Source organism: Tympanuchus pallidicinctus, unplaced genomic scaffold (genome assembly GCF_026119805.1).
Source record: "Tympanuchus pallidicinctus isolate F22 unplaced genomic scaffold, pur_lepc_1.0 scaffold28, whole genome shotgun sequence".
Lineage (NCBI taxonomy): Eukaryota > Metazoa > Chordata > Aves > Galliformes > Phasianidae > Tympanuchus > Tympanuchus pallidicinctus.
This window is the reverse complement of record NW_026294745.1, coordinates 3,316,003-3,331,379: the sequence shown is the minus strand read 5'-3', so window position 1 is coordinate 3,331,379 and position 15,377 is coordinate 3,316,003.

The window sequence follows — 15,377 nt, the reverse complement described above, 5'->3', positions numbered from 1 at the left end:
TTTGTGCATTGAGATATATCAACCTATGATGAGGATACAAAATACCAGGTTCCAAATAAGAGTTCAGATTGAGATGGACAGATTTAAGCATCTGAATGCAGAGCAGAATTACAATTTGAATTAAATCTCTCACATTTTTATAATTTTGTTTAAATTTAATATAGAGTTAGAACATCAGTTTTATTTAAAGACTTTAGAAATAAATCTGATGTTGGTTTAACTTTTAACATCTGGAAACAGATCATGACAAAGGTCATGACTTCAGTTTTGTAACTCAAACATGAAACACCTTTTTCACTTCTCACTCCTCTACCACCCTGGAAACTTGGAGTACTGTTCTTTACAACAATTGCTGCTAGCAATATGCACAACGTTAGAAGCTAATGAATGTTTTCTAATGGTGCTTGCATCACATGTTGAATTCATCTGATTTTACTATAGAATCAGGTTGTTGTCTGAGAGATGTTCTGTTTTGGGAATCATTGTATTGCTGTTTGTGGAAACTTGATTCTCCAGTTTCTTGCATTTATTCTGAAACTTTGGTTTGTTATTAATTAGTAAGAAAACAAACTAACGAACAAACTGACTATTGGGAGAAACATCTGGGAAAATTATATACCTTGTTCAAGTTCTGATATAACTACTGTGCCTTCATCACCTAAATGTCAGCTACCTAAATGCTACTATTAAGAATTTGTTGAGGAATGTGCTGTTTCAGCAAGTGCTGATGTGTGTTGATAGATAGATACCTGTAAGACTGTAGAAACCTTGTCAGCTTCTCACCTCATTCCATCTCATAGCTGACTCATATTTCTGTTCCTCATAGAATGTCCTGTGCTCCTTTTTTCCAACTAATTGCATGTGGTTAACTGAAAATCAGATAGTACAAATATAAAAACACAGATTGTAGTAGACAGCAGCTCTTGGGGTGCTGATTAGCGCTTAAGCAGTAATAGCACTAATAACATTTCCTGGATGTTGCTGACATGTTACGTTTCCTCATAGCAAGATGTTTCAGACAAGGGAATTAGCAGCAATATTGGAATAAAGGGTTGCCTGGTAATTAATGTAAATAGCGTGGTTAATGACTCTGCTAAACCAAAGTGGCATGTGATTGTAATGGAAATGCTACACCGGTTGGAAAACAAGATATTAATTTAGAACATAAGGACAAGAAGAAATAATGTTTGGGGACTGAGTAAAGGGCATTCGGCTTCTCAAGGCTCATTTCCTTTTTCTGTAGTACTCCATTAACCACAAGATGCTATCATGATTTTTAATGACCCCAATGTTTTTGCCTCAACAGCTTTGTCTGGTTGAAAATTCCAGACACCTGTGATGGCGGTTCACATGATTGATAGCAAATTTCTTTCTGCCTGCTTGGATTTCATTCTTTAATTCCACATAAGAAATTCATTGAGAATCATAATTATACAGGAAAACTTAATTCCTTTCTGTCCTCTTCAGTAGCAAGTATCTGAAACTGAGACACATTTACACTCATGCTTTACATGTAATGGCATTATATAATTACATTTTACTGAGTAATACTTTAAATCAATTTTCAAAGACAACATCCATAATTTTAAGGAAATTATTAGTGCTGAGGTTCCTAGTTTTATTGATGAGATGTTTTAGTATGAAGGTAATTAAATCTCCTATGACAATTTAAACCATCTTACAAATACAATTTTCCCAAGAGAGTCCAGTAGGACTAAGATATGAATTGTAGTTGTGTCATAAAGAAGACTTTCCTCTTGTTGTTACGTATTTAATACTTCTTGTCTGCTTTCTAAGCTGTAATGCACAGTATTTTTGTATGCTGGAAAACAACTGCCTTAATTTATGCAGATAGTGAAAAAGACATCCATAGAAGTCCTGATTTTGTACCATTGTAATTCAAAGATGAATTTATTTGTATTTACATGTTTATGTTGCAATCTTGTCCATAAATGCCAATCAGGTGTCATAAAAATCCTGTCAAGGAAAACATCTCTATGCTCTTGCAGAAGACTGTTCATCCTGTTTATGAGTTGTCTGGAAAAAATCCACCACTTGGGCATAATGACTGAAATATATCAATTTCTGAACATTTAGTCATAGCTAGTTACCAGAAATTTCAAAGCTGGCCTTAATAAATGCATATAGTACCTTCACACATCACTTGTTGCAAGCAAGTTTTAGGCTTCCCCTTACAGAAACAGGGCTTTAATTGACAATCCCTGGTACAAACCTTGTGCACATCCTTGCTTTACTTAGGTATACAATAATTTTAAAATGTAATTAAATAAATTTTTAGACGTGAGACTGTAGAAATTAATTACATTTTGTCAGGAAACTTAGAATATTTCACTGTTTAGTGGATGATTCTGCTCGTATTTATAGAAGTAATGATCCTTACAAAACATCTGCTGATGAAAGTTTATCCTGTGCTCAAGAAGAAAAGGGAGAAAGAAGAAAGGTGTGGAAGGAAAATTCACCTTTGTCAACCTGAAAATACATAGCAGAAGGTGATTTTTGTTCCTCCAGAAGTCTAGAAACTATGGTTTTTGTTTTACTGAGGGGTAGAAACATGTTTAGAAACAGCAAGGAATGGCTGAAAAATTGAGTTGTTCTTCCCTGCACATAGCTACAGAAAATCACAAATTTATTTTGAGACTTGTGAAAATATATAAAATTCCTTTGTTTCTACTGCATGTTGACGTGCACATAACAACAGAGTCCCCTGGACAAAAATCCAGCATATGTACAACTGTAAGGTTAAGGCTTACTCATTAGAACAACTCTTATGGTTTTTGGGCTCGTACACATCCTACCATGATCTAAATAGGATGCTGTAATCAGAAGATGCAGAGATAAAAAAGGGCCATATATAAACAACAAACAAACAAAAAATTTTCCTTTTCCCAAACAAGCTGTATTTTGTGAAATAAACTGAATCTGTGCTACAGAAAAGCACGCGACAGATTCACGTAACAGATTGCTTTAGCACTAGATGAAGATCAGAAAATGATGAACCCTACTTATTATTATGCCCTGTACACATTATACGAACCATTTGGATATTGACCTGAGGGGTTATGTCTCATAAAAAGCAAAGGATTATCAGGCATACTGAAAAACACTGATAATGGAAATTGCTTTTTTTATTAATCCATGCTTAAATTTTCTGTTTGTAATTCTTGTGACCTAAATAATTGTTCTGAGGGAGCCCTGAGTGCTTTATAAACTGTGTGCACAATCTTTGTTTACTCTCTTCTTTTGGAAAGGCTGTACCACCTATTACTAACACACCATTAAAAACTGTATATCAAGTGTAGAATAAATTGTCTACAGTTAAGCTGCTGGTGTTTTTAAACTGCTGTCATCAACAGACTTCACATGGTCTTATCTGTGGCATAGTTCTGCTGTTGGCAGCTGTGGGTGCTTAATAATGAGTCTTTGAGGGCAATTGGAGCAACTGCTGGTCAAAAGACTAGATTGAAGCACTGCATGATAAAATAGAAAATGTAAAATTAACAAGGTACATTTCCTTTCTAACAGTTTTTCTAAAAAAAAAACACCACAAGACACAGCCCAAATTCATTGAAGTCAGTTGAAACCTTTTTGTTGGTTGCAGTTAATTTTGGACAAGACTGAGCAAAGCTGTGAACGTTGTTATTACACCTGGCTAGTACTTAGGACCCTTTTATATTGTCAGGAGAATGACTGAGAAAATGCTGGGCAACTGCTATTTCAGAATTAACCCTTCTAATGTTTTTACTGAGGTCTTGGATGCTCGTATTTCCTTGTCTCTTATGATTACTTTGAATATTTTAGAAATTATTGCAAAGTGAAATTATGATAGTGATTATCTGCCAGGGAAAGTTAAGTTTATTCATTTTTCTTTTTTTTTTTTTTTTTAATGTTCTGAGTGTGTAAAAATTGAGGTGTGTGAAGGTGAAGTGCAGGTGGGTTCCTTTGTATGGGTGAAAGAGAAAGATGTGTAATATTGCTGTAAATATCAACTCTGAGCAGGTAGAAATGAGTATTGTTTGTCTCAGAAAATTCAAAAACTGAACTTGAGTGTCCAGCAGAGTTGGGATCTTCTGTAAATTACACACCAAAAGCAGTAGAAATAGTTTCTGGGACTTGGCAAACGTGCAGTCCTTGGAAGAGTTTTGATGTGCTTGTTAGAAGTATGTTTCAGTCCCACCTGTGGTTTCTGCTGGCTCTGGTATTCTTCACTGCCTGCTTTAAACAGTTATGGAGGATTTCTGTGCGTGCTGCTAAACAGGGGCCATCTATCATTTCGGAGGTGGTGACGTTATTCCTGTGTAGAGATATATCTTCTAAAGCACTTTAGGATCCTTTGGGATGAAAGGCGCTATTTAAATCTGAGACTTTATTATTGTCTGTCCCCCTTTACAAATAAATCATCTCGCAAAATGACTGTGGAAGAAATTACTCTTGCATAAATGAATTCATCCTGCTCTCCCACAGAGAGATGAGAAAAACTTTATAATAACTATCAAATTGTTTTACAACCAAAATATTGCAGTGGTTGAGTAGTTACCTACTTGTGACTTTGATAATGAGTTTTTGAAAAGTAACAGAAAACATTTCTAGAAATTGGAAAATAAGATTAGCATATCTGTTATGTTGAATTCTTTGTTAAGTCAAGCTATTTCTTGTTCGGATGATAATAACTGTGCCTTTGTTAATTATTATTTCATATTGTCATTATTAGGCTATTAATAATTTATAATATAAGCTGCTTCTTTTTGCTATGTAAATGCTTCCATTCTTATTCATCAGTTCCTTATTCCATTATTAATGTGATTCATAAATACATTACATTTAGCTCCTCTTACAGGAGAAGAGATATTTGCTACTGTATTTTCCACTCTTGTTTGCGTGTGAGGTAAAACAAGTGTGAAGGAAAGGAAGTCCAGGGAGGGTTTTTTAGGGGAGGAATGTAGCCACGCCTCTAAAGCAAATTACAGGTATAATCACAGCTGAATGACTCCTACGTTCTCCTTGATAAATGGTTGTTCTTCTGTTTGCTGTATTTGCCTTTTAAGTATAACGGGTCACAGGTTTCCCAATGAATATTATGGTCAGCAGGACTGTAATGTGGCTTTGCTACGTTTGGAGGAACTTGCTGAGAGATTAATTCTCCAGCTTTCCCTTTTTTTTTTTTTTTTTTTGAGTTATTGTAACCTATATTCTGGATAATAGCACTTAGCAGCTCTCAGGATGCCTACTTTGAATATCATTTATTCCACAGTCTGAAAGGAAGTAAGACTCTCAGAAGAGTTCAGAGGTTACACGGTTAAAACGCAGTGAGCTCTTAGGACAGGCATTTGTCTGTAGGCTGCTTCTTCGTGCCTGTCCCTGGTTGTTGACAACCAGAATTTTATCTGGCTCTCCGATGATGTATGCACAATGGGAAAGGAACACATGAGGAGGAAAAGGGGCTATCAAAAACGAAGAAACTTAGCAATCACCTACTTTGAAACACTCAATTTCAGGTACCACGGGATTTTATGGAAATGCCACAGAGTGTGATTGCCAGCAGTAAGGTTTGACTTACGTTCATTTCCACTGCTGGACTTGAACGTGTATGTTACGAGGTTTATCGTAACAGTAGTTGAAATGCCAATATGTGGGGGGAATGTCAACTGCAATATTACTGCACTGTGGCTTATTCCTGACATTTTAACATCATTTGTCCTTTCTATATGTAAACATCATGACACTACTTTCTCTATTAGCCTTTGTTTATGAAACCTGGCTTAGCATTGTGAAGCAAATGCAATATAAATAGACCTCATCTTGCAATACTACTAGGCTTTAATTCTTTAATGCCTATTGGTAAAAGCTGTATAGATTTAGCTGTTTCTTTTCACATCGGATCCTGTAGCACAACTAACTAATGCCATCCAGTGGTAATGGTACAGCATAAATGGAACGTGACATAGGCTTGCTTACCTGGACCTGAGCAGTGTTGTTTATTGTTCTGGCTACTGTAAAATTTAATTAATGCGAAAAATGTACTAATGAGTGATAAATTTTTCATTCAAAATCATGTATGATAACAAGGAAGTGACCGTAAGACCTCTCCCATAGCTCTGTAAAACCATGTAGAGAAGCAGAGCACAATTACAATTTGTAGGGAGGATTTCAATTTTGAAGTAAAATAATTTTTCACGTTTCCACTTTACTGCACAGAAGTTGTATTTTATTTAAATTTTGACAAGCTGTTTCACTCTAGATTAAAGCCAGCGTGGGATTCGGGATGTTTTGCACAGTGGGTCACTCATAGTGTCGAATAGTTACTCATATTCAGTTATTTCTGCTTAAAATATGTTCACATATGCAAGAGAATAGATTTGCTTTCTATAAATGAATTTTGGTTGTTTCATTGTGGAAAGAGTGGCTCTGCCCTACATTCTTAATGAATGCAAAAAAACTTTGAAATTCTGCAGAGTTTCCAGCTGTCTCTGATAGGCACTGAGTGCTGTTGCTGTTCTATTTGGTGCAATTTCCACAGTCTTTGTTTACACTGTGAAAATTATCCACTGCTCACACCAGTGGTAACTCAGCTAGGGTTGGACATGTTTTAATTGCAGAAGCTGCCCGCAGAAAATAGTTTATAGTGAACCTTGAATTTCTGAACTGATAATAATTGTAAATTCCTCTTAACCACGTAAGTTGATTAATAGTATTTCTTAACAGCTCTGATGTTAACTTTGTTGACTTTGGCAAAACCTAAGCTCAAATAAAACTCATCAGTGAGTGTGAAAAGAGTTTGTGTACCTAACTCCTAAATTTTGTAGAAAATCAAATTTCACCCTTTTTTTCAACTTTACCTCATTTATGGTAGAATAACTAATGAATGTTTGCCGAAGTAAATATTCTGTAAATTGCATTTCAAATCTGATCAAGAATAATCAAGAATGGCAGAAAGTGTGTATTTCATTGTTATCCACACTGACTGAGCAGTCAGTTCTGATGCTCACTGTAAAAACTTTCAGTGCCATCAATACAAAAGTTGCTCATTCTATATTCAGTTAAGCTTCAAGCTAACTTTGATTGCCAGTATATCGAGTGTGTAACTAGTTGCCTTACCAGTGTTTCAGACCTGTGCCAGTTTTAGTTCTTGTATGTGAAAACATATACAAAATTGTGGAAGTAAAACAACCACTTCTGAGTCTGGCTGCAAAGAGAGAAGAGAGAAATGCCTGAAGTTTGCTTTTTACTTGCCATGTGGAAGTTTACGCTCTCCATTATGTTAGCTAAGGTTTGTGAGGTTTTAGTTTAGACCATTTAAATAGGTGCTTAGAGGCAATCTGGTTAATTTTGTACAGAAGTGAATGAAGTGATTCATACAGACTTCAACCCCTGCGGACCAGGAGGGCCATTAGTGAGCACTGAAGGGGCAGTAACCTTTTCCTCATCTGAATCTTAAAGGGAATATCTGTCCTTTGTCTCTGACTCAATGCTATTAAACAGCATAAATTCTACTGCTCTTCAAGAAGAGATTAAACAGTTAACTAGAATTTCTGAGACCGGCTCCTCTGCTCTTAAGACCTCTCCTTATTTGCTTATATAGAACCTATAAAATCCAGATAGCAAATCCAAATTGAGCTATTATGGAACAAAAATGCATCTATTAGAGACATAAATCACCATTTCTCCTCACTCCTGTCCATGTCACGCAAAGGACAAAATGTTCACAACACAACTGCTGTGTATTAGAACCTGGCTGTTAATAATATTTTGGAGCAAATGCTCAGAATCTAATAAGAGTATCCCAAATATTATGAGTACCAGCAGCACGTATGCTGCCTAACAATTTGCGTGGTTTAATAATGAAATTCTGTTTCTTTTGGATGATAGCCTAAAAAAACAAACAAACAAAAACAAAACCAACACACATTGTTTTTGGATTTTTTTCTCTATGAAAACATCCACCTAGCATAAACCAGTATTATTTCCATTGTGTTTTGCTGCTTATTGTGGAAGATGCAGTGTGCAGAATTCTTTTTTTTTTTAAAAAAAAGCCTAAAATAGTTCTGTAAACTAAAAGGTCATGAATGACTTTTTCTCTACCAACTAACACCTGATGCCAAAAATAATAATTCTATTCAGACTGAAGTGTATTAAAAATTTCTGACAGCACAGAAGAGCTTTATCTAGGAGGGAACTGTTAATTATGCCACACTGATTTAATCTCACAGAGGCATGGTGCACAGTTTAAAATTCATACTATTATTAATTTGCCAGGTATGTTTTACAGCCATCATATTTTAAGAAATGCAAGTACCAGCATTACCAATGAATCATTTCCCTTCAACACTTTGCAAGATGTGATTCTTTTTTATGTTTTACTTTTATTTTTTATCTTTTCCAAATAACACTGAAAAGACCTTTGGCACAATAATGAGCTAGGAATTAGTGGTGGCAAGCTGGAACACAGTGCAGAGCTCCATGGTGCATGTAATTCCCTTATCCCCTGGGCTGAGTTACTGAGACATGCATGGGAAATAAGCAGGCAGCAGCTAGAAGGACTTTGGAATAGCATGCAGGTAACTTCTAAGTGCTGAAACTTCATTATTCTAGAGAAGCCAGCCAGTATGATAGGCAAAGGCCAAAGTAAGATTTTTTTATGTAAAGAAGAGATGTAATCATTTATTAATAAGTAGACTTGAAATTGTGACACTTGCTTCTGGAGTATATGATTTTTTTCTGAGAGTTTGAGTAAACATCACAATATCTGTATGAATTAAACTACTATTCTAGTAAATAGGAAACCCAGAGATGTCTTCTGTTTTTCGCAGTTCAGATACTTGATTGTGGCACACAGGTAAAATCTGGCTGATTGGTGCAATGTATAGTTAAAACAAAAAATTATTATTGGGAAAAGATTAATTCAGACAGTAAAGTTCACAAAGTGGAAAAATTTCTCATTCCATCCGGGGTGCAAAATACTTCTAATAAAATGCACTGAACTCCCACCAAAGAGAATGTAAGTATGTGTATTATTAACATATAGCCTAAATTCAGGGTAATGCACTTAGGCAAAAATAATTAGGAACATAAATTCAGATACAAAGAGAGTAGGTTGCAGGAGTGACTGCGGGGGTTTGTGGGATGAGCAGAACAGGAGACAGAAGTGTCTTGGTGCAAAAAGGGCAGCACAGCAGTGGAGCACACATGCCAGTGGGGCTTGTGGGATGCAAGGAGCTTTCTGCTTGGCACTGGTTAAGCTATCTTGTGCTGGGGTTGCACAGTGCTTTGTCTCTTTCATGTTCTTATCTGCCATGTGTTACATACTGACCTTTCTGTTGAGTTCATTGCTTTCCTCAGATACCCCCCAAAGAGCTGAGGTAGAATCATCACATCTTCTAAATCTTCCAAATTTATTACAGGCTGTGAGATGTGTTTTTGTTGGTTTTTGCTGTTGTTTCTATAAGTAGATAATTGAGGAGAGTAATGCAGTAGACTGCTGTGGTCTGCTTCGCTGCAGTGAGTGCCATTAGCTCCACAATCTGAAAGACTAGGTTTTGAAAATAAAGTAGATAAGAATGTATGCATTTAGAAAAGTAATAGTGAGATATGGAGGTTTTAGTTCTAAATTGTGAATGTGCATGTAAAAATATGAATGAAGGGCTTGGAAAGCTTTTTAAGACTGATGGTTAATGATTCTGATTCTCGAGGAGGACTTTCAGATGGCAGAGCTTGTACAAGAGTGAATGTATAAAATAAAGCACATTTTCCTTTACGTTTAAATAGAACAGGATAAACTATCCAGAACTGTATTACTCTAAAGATAAGAGTCAGTTGGGTAATACTGATGTTCCCAATATCCATCTTCTCAAATTAAACGTTTAAATATTTTAACAGAAATATGTCCCTATGAATACATCAGTATTCTATTCTTTCTGAACTTGGCACCATCAAGAGAGATCATATAACCAGGCTAGTGAAGATGCTGGGAACTGGCTGTATGTTTTAAATGCAGAGTTTAAATTCCGTCCTTTGATGCAGAAGATCTCAATGATGGTCTATAGAACATGGTCCTGTACCTGCTAAGGAGGCAGAAAGCTGCTGTTAAGGGGTACACAAAGCTCAGTTCTTTTTGATGCATCCATCTCTTGTTTGCAAAAGAGAGCACTGCTCAGTTCATCTGCAATGGCTGAGAATTGTGTCAAAAGAGGGGAGGGAGCTTTCTGGTGGCGCAGAGTTGGTGGCTCACAACCTTGTTTCCAACCTGGCCCTGCTGCAAGTGAATAACTGGAGCGTGTGTTGATAAGGAAATCCTTTGGAGCAGTTGGCCCTAGGTTTTACTGACCAGCAGTGGAACAAGTGTCGGTTCATCACAATTAAAAGGACCTATAATTCTCTGCAATTAGTCATGTACTAAGATGATCTCAGCACAGCAGGGAATTTTAGTTTTCACATAATAATGTGAATACTCTGACAAGCAACTTACAGTGAACACATCTAGTTGCATTTGGGGCCAGAGCAAAGGACAGCCAGAGCAATGATCATTAAAACTGCTTAAACAGAATTTAGCAAAAGTAACATTTAAGAATTATCCCTAAAACAAATACAATCCCTAACTTCATCCTGAGAATAGGAAAGCACTATCTATATCTGCCTGGTTTCCCCCTCCATCTAATCCACAAAGGTTTTGTGAGTATGAAAGGAAGGTGTCCTTTTCAGTAGAGGAAATTACAGTGCACTGAATGCAGTTGCTTACAGCAACAAAGAATTCAAATTGATGACATGAGAGTCAAAAATAACCACTCTGCTGCACTTTATCATATACTGCCCTACTTAATCATTAGAATGTTCAGCCACAAAGCTCTATAATTTGTAACTTGGTAATGAATTAATTGCAGTCATCAGGTGTTTTTTTTTTTCCCATCTAGCAGTATGAAATTGCTTCCTGCTATTTATATTATTACTCTTTTTCTCTATCCTCCACGCAGTGATAGTGATACAAACATTTCTTTTGCCTGAAATACACTTTTCTCAAATCAAATCACATTAATACTCCTATAGGACAGCTGTTAAACAATCAGCCCAAAGTCTTCCATTTACCTGATTTCCATGTATAAAAATTCAAAAATGCACAAAGGTCTGCTTCAAATTTTTGTCATATGGGTTCTCTTACATACCGGCTTCTGAAAAATAAAGATTTAGGTGTCATTTCTTTCTTCTTCTTCTATCTTAAGCCAGCATTTTTTACAGCTGAATTGATGTATAAAGGTAATTTTATCTTTTCTTCTTACTCCTCAAACATTCTCAGCTGAATTGGTAAACATTTATAATTTCTGACAAGGTCACTTAATTATCAGCGGTGCTGGCTGAAAAAGAGCTGCCTTATCTCTGTAGCTTCTGCATCTTATGTGGAGCTGAGCATTTCTGAAAAGCCTCATGCATGTTCATTAATTACTATTCAAAAGCCAGAATGTGCATACAAGCTTTTTGCCTTCCTGAAGATTTGCTTGTCATTAGGAGTGAATTTTCTCTGTGTTAAGCATCTACCTCTCCAGTGTGCCAAACCCCTAAAGATACCGACTTTGTAAAAGATAATTTAAAAAATAGAAAAATAAAAATCAATAAGAATAGATGGAATAGGAGATGAAAGAATGAGCAGGAAAAGTAAGGGAGATTGTTTCTTTTATCTTGCTTCTGTTTGTGTGTGTGTGTGTGTGTGTGTGTGTGTGTGTGTGTGTGTGTGTGTGTGACTAAGGAATAAGGAAGAGCATTGATTAGTGCTTAAAATTCCAGGCTGTGGCTTGGAAACTTCAGATTCAATTTCCACCTTCATAGTGTCTTATGAGATCATGGATAAAACATTAATTCTTCCTGTGCCTCACTGCCTCATCAGTACAGCAGAGTTAATAATCTTCCTTTTACCCACATTGCTTATGTTACCAGCTTTATGTAGCTGAGACATCTGTGCTAAGTGCACATTATGCTTGATGAGGGCTCTGGACAACATCAAAATAAAATGTGACTTAGTCTATTATTAAGATTCAACTGTTAGTATAAAATGTTATACAATGGGAGTGATGCAGCCATTTACTTGTCTTAAAATAAAAAGCCACGTGTAGCCTCTCACTCTTCCCCTATCCATTTTCCATTCCTTGGCAAGAACATCTCGAACAGAGAAATCAGCCTAGGAACCATCTCTCCAAGAGCTTTTCTGTTTGTGCACGGTCTTGGGGTCCAAATGATTTGGAACAAAGGAACAACATTTTTGAGAACTGTTTGGGTACTTGCAGGAAGCCATCTGCTCAGCAGGCAGGAGAGGTCCCAAAAAAAGGACCAAAAGAAATCTGAACTAATGTATAGAAGAAGACAGAAAATGATAGCATGCTATTATAGACACAGTTGGAACTGAGAAACAAACCTTAGAGATTAGGAGATGCTGATTTGAATAGAATTATACTTCTGTAAAATTAAAGCCCTGTTGAATCAAATGGTGTATTGCAGATCTCATAGTTTTATTACCTTCTTCATGGAAAATAGGTCCTATTTATACAAACAGCTTCCCTGTGAGATGAGGTTGAAAAGGATTAAGAATGTTATCCTAGTGGAGAACCTCATAAAATGAGAATGTGTAAAAGGTATGCAAAATAATACACAGTATGCAGAAGGAAGCTTCTATTTACCCTTTCTCATAATACAAGGACAGTGGAGACAGATCACTTACAAATTCTAAAAAGGCTAAAAGGAATCAGATTTTTTACACAAAGAAAATTTACCCTGTGGGACAGATAAGGACTTAGTAGGATTCAAAAGGGATTATGCATTTGTATGGATAATAAGAACATCCTCAGCTATGTTAGATAAGATTAGAGGAGGGGGAAAAAGATATAAGCGCTCCTGCTTCAGGGCATCAACCAATTACTGGTACAGACAGGAATTTTCCAGTGGAATGTTCTTCCCCTGGAAAGTGCCTTCTGTGCAAGTATTGTGCAGTGGTAGATTTCCAGTGAATCTTCTGATGGATTCTGTTTCAAAACTTGCTTATCTGGTAACTTAGAACTTGGAGTCTGAAAATTGGAGTAACCTGTTGATGAATAGTCTATCACAAGATGGTAAACCTCACTTATGCTACATATGATGATTAGAGAAACTATAGATTTTGAGTGCTAGGAATGTCTCCTTTTCTTCCTGACTTAGAATTATATAATATTTGCAAATTAAGATTTTATGTGAAACAAACTTCAGCCTTGGAACCCAGCTTAGAAAATTCCTCAGGCTGGTCATTCCATATTTTTCTAGTATATTTTATTGAACTTACTGACAGAAGTATCTGGTAGTAAGCAATGAAGCTGGAGACCAAATTAGTTTAATGAGATGATTTCTCTATTAAGAGATTCTGTATTTGAAGATTTTCATTATATGCAAGAGATTGAAGATGGAAGAGAGAATTTCACCCTGAACTCAGATGACCATATTACTAAAGACAACAATTAACTGTATGTGTATATATATATATATATATAAAAACCATACATATACAGAGAGAGAGTACATATTTCAAAATTTTTCACAGAATTCATGAAAATATCACCAAAGAAAGACTTCTATTCTGGGACATGGACCATCTTTGTTTGCAGAAACACTGGTAGGAATGGTCATTTTGATTAAAGCCCTATCCTTTGTGATTTTGTGATCTTTATTTGCTGCTCTCAGTTTCCTTGCTTATTTTCACCTTATAACCTCCCACGGGATGTTAAGTTGATTCTGTCAAGTCAAACTCTTGTTTTGAGATCTTTGAAATGTATTAACCTTTAGTGTACACCCTTTGATAGATCTTTTCACTGTAAATAGTGCCTGACCAACATGTGTACTTTTAAACTAATATTGGAAGAACATCAGGTAGGGAAATAGTGGAAGATAATTATGTAGGACAATTGGTTAAATGCTTTTAGACCTCAGCTGCTAAAAGGCTGCCTAAGTGAAAGGAAAACAGTCATGATAAATATTGGAAGGAAATTATACAGAAGTCAGGTGGAAAAAGAATCTGGTACAGTTTCACTAGACATTTTTGGCAACAATTTTGTGTAAATCTTTCAAATGAGTACAGGTACTTAATAGATAATTAAAAAGACAGCCAATGTAAATGAATTAATAGCTGACTTAAAATGCACTACCTGCTCTGTAATTAATAGGAAATTATAAAGGAAATAAATGCTTGCTTACAGCCTTATTAGATATGAACGTTATGTCCTAGACTGAATTGATTGGGATGACAAAAACTTCAGAGGAAAATACAGAAAGTGCTGTAAAATACTTGCCAAATCTCAGCCAAATTTCAATAATGTGCAGTCATGCTTAAATATTTCAGAATGTGCAAGATGACATTCAGAATGTTTGATGTAAGTAATGAGAGAGGACTATTGAAGACTTATAGGAACTAGAACAGCAATCATGAATGAAGTTCATCAGTCAAAGTGGAAGATCTCATGCATTATTCAGTGAGCCCAGTAATAAACTAACTGTTGCACAACCTCAGATGAGGTCTTTGGTGGCCCAGTGCTGTAGAGCTCTATGATATGTCCATCTATATACCAAATTCAACTTCATTTTTTTATTCCCAGGACAGGGGACTTATACGTAAGACTGAAGTTGGCATTTGGGTTCTAACACCAGTATTCAGGCCTGCTTTTCTCCTTATAGGCACCATTAACACGTACCCAAAAGTTTTTCAATATTGCTGTGCTTAGGCTATAAACAAGTGACGTTACATTCTCCTTTTAGATCCTCTTTTCCTCCAAAAACTGTACCCCACCAGACTATGAGACACAACTGTAGTTAATTAGTCACTAAACTCTGGAGTGATGTATAACACTAGGGAAAAGGCAGCTGTTATATTTTTTAAAAGCAAAATATAGTTAATAAAGAATGTATATCAAGGTTATTTTCTTTGCCAAGGAAAGAGTTGATCAGACTTCCTAAAATAAATAAATCTGTAGACTTACAGATAATCTTAGAATAAAGCATATAAGAGAAGGAAAATGATCACTGTATATGAACAACAAAATAAATAAATAAAAATCATTTGGCAAAATTATTTTTATGCAAGAAAAGCCCAGATTGAGGCTTCTGAGGCTTCACCCTAATTGGAAACATATGTTCTTAACTTGCACCCGAACATTTAAATACTTGAACCTGTGTGAGCTCATAGATAGGCCACGGAGAGCAGGTCACCAGGGAGAGAAAATGTATTTTGTATCTTAGAATTAAAAGATCAAACGAGAGTTTTCTGCATCTCTGCTTAATCATTGACACTGAGTCATTTCAGTTTAACAGAACGACCACAGTACAGTTTTGCAGTCTGGAATGCTTGTTAAAAGAAGCCCTGA